This window comes from Silene latifolia, chromosome 1, assembly GCF_048544455.1.
Source record: "Silene latifolia isolate original U9 population chromosome 1, ASM4854445v1, whole genome shotgun sequence".
Taxonomy (NCBI): domain Eukaryota; kingdom Viridiplantae; phylum Streptophyta; class Magnoliopsida; order Caryophyllales; family Caryophyllaceae; genus Silene; species Silene latifolia.
The window spans coordinates 33,470,540-33,472,951 of NC_133526.1; the positions used below are offsets into that span (position 1 = coordinate 33,470,540).

Sequence of the window (2,412 nt, forward strand, 5' to 3'; positions counted from 1 at the left end):
GCGGCTTGGGACCCCCAAACCCTATTGGGGTGACAACCAGTGCCTCCTCTTCATCAGGACGCGACGGTTCGCCCCCCCGGCGCAGAGGTACTGGGTTGAGCATCCGCAGAAGACATAGTGACAACAAAAACTTAACAATTAAAAGTTGGAAAAATTTGTTTGTTTACCTTGGAAAAGTGCTACGCCGAGTAACGCTTTGAAGACTAGAGAGAAATTTCTTCGAAAAAACTAAGAGAGGGGAAATTTTTTTTGAGAAAATGAAGTTTGATGGCCAAAAAACGGGGCACACTGCTCTATTTAAAGTATGATATCACCTAGAATACAAGATTAGCTCACAAATATACTAATTAAAGTATGATATCACTACAAGAATTTCTGTTTCGAGCGACTCGAAAAGGCGACTGTGTAGAATAGTCGCCAATTTGGCGACTACCAAATAATTCGGGCGACTGAAAATAGTCGCCAAATTGGCGACTGTCGTATTCCGTACATTAATTAAAACGGGCGACTATTTTGACAGCATTGTCGACTGTAAATAGTCGCCAATTTAACGACTGAATAAAATTAGTAGCCAAATCCGTCGCCAATTTGTGTTACGCGATATAACATTAGATGTTACCTCCTCCAGCCCTCACCTTGTTACTTAAAACAAACCTTGGATCCCACCTCTCTCTTTTCTTACGCAACAAATACTACTCACTTTCCCTCAACAAATCACTTCAACAAATCCTTTCCCTCATCAAATCACCTCCTTTATATATTCAATCTCTCTTTTTCTTCAACAGTTTTCTGGATTTTTCTCATCTTAATCATCAAAGTTAAGGTATTTCACCAGTTTCCCACCAAAATAACCCAAATTTATTGTGTTTTTTTTTATAAAAATTTTGATAAAAAAACCCAACTAGATTTCCCTAAATAATTAGTGGGTTTTCAATTAATTGATTAAATTCCAATGATTTCAGATTCGAATCATGCTTCTATCATACACTCAAACCAACAATAATTTCAAGGGATTCCAAGTTCCCAACTTCATCTTGTTGAAAGGAGGACGGCGAAGATGGAAACAGAGGAAAGGGTGGCGCGGTGTCCGACGGGTGATAGCTGGCGGTCGATGGAAAGTTTCACGTTATAAACGATGGTGAGTAGAGTGTATTTAACGGTGTCGATGTTATGATCGACGGATGGTAATTTGGTTTTTGTAATGTAAATTATAATGTAATGTATTTAATGTATTGTAAAATTGGTAGATTTGATGGACGGAGTGTATTTAATGTTATAATTGTATGGTAGTGTAATGTAAAGTTGGTTTTTTCATGTTATCCGAGCTTGATTGTTTCAGATTTGTGGCTTTTTTTTTTATGCAAAATTGGCGACCGAAGAGGGAATAGTCGCTAAAATGGCTACTGAGAAAAGTATTTAGAGACTGTTTTCAGTCGCCAAATTGGCGACTACTTTTAGTCGCCATAGAGCCTATTTGGCAACTAATAAAGCAGTCGCCAATTTTGGCGACTGAATTCAGTCGCCCGAATTGAAATAGGCGACTAGAGCTTGCGACTAGGCTCAGGAGACCATTTTCAGTCGCCAATTCGGTTTTAGCGACTGTTTTCAGTCGCCTTATATAGTCGCCCGAGTCTTGTTTTCTTGTAGTGTATGCAATCAAAACCGAGCTAAAATGAGGGGTAAAAGTATATATAAAATAAACACATCAAACTCTCCCAAGCTAAACTCTTGCTTGTCCCCAAGCAAGAAACCATATCCCATCAATTGCAATATTCTAAAACAAGCTAAGCATAATGATTCAAAACCCGAGACAAACATGAGCATAAGGAATAATGCAAAACATAGATGAGATTTACATGACGGCGTAGCATGAAAAACTTTTGAACAAACCTTTAAGCTCTTGCATGATCTTTTGACTAATGGACTCTCACGATGCACTCAAACTCATTTGTATGTGAAAGGACATTTGTGTGAAAACACTCATTTATCCTCGACTCATGAGAATGTGCCCGCAATCAAATATGGTAAACATTTCAAAACTACACAATCATATGCAAGCATGATGAAGAAGCCAAATGGGTAAGAAGAAGGATAAAAGACATGGTTTGAAAAGGGGAACAAATGGATTATGGAAGTGTGGAGCTTAAGTTAAACTAGCAACTATCCAAAATGTAAGGATGCTCAATCCCGAAACTAACCCAATATTGTAATGCAAACCATAAGAAAATTCTCCAAAAGTTGATAATAAAATATGAGAATTTCTTACATCAATAAGTTTTTTTTTTCACTTCATGCTTTTTTCTCCTTTTTTCTTTTCTTTTCTTTCTTTTCATCATTTTTCATTTTTTCCATTTTTTTTCCTTTCATTTTTTCTCTTTTTCTCATTTCTTCTTCAAGAGCATTAAGACCAAG

The 2,412-nt window shown here is 37.1% G+C and overlaps 1 long non-coding RNA gene across 1 annotated transcript; it reads left to right on the plus strand.

The window, feature by feature from the left end:
• Positions 1-668: 668 nt before the first annotated feature.
• On the plus strand, positions 669-1,338 carry LOC141586272 (uncharacterized). Its single transcript, XR_012519503.1, has 2 exons — positions 669-823; positions 963-1,338. It is a non-coding gene; the product is annotated as an uncharacterized LOC141586272 (long non-coding RNA).
• The last annotated feature ends 1,074 nt before the right edge of the window (positions 1,339-2,412 follow it).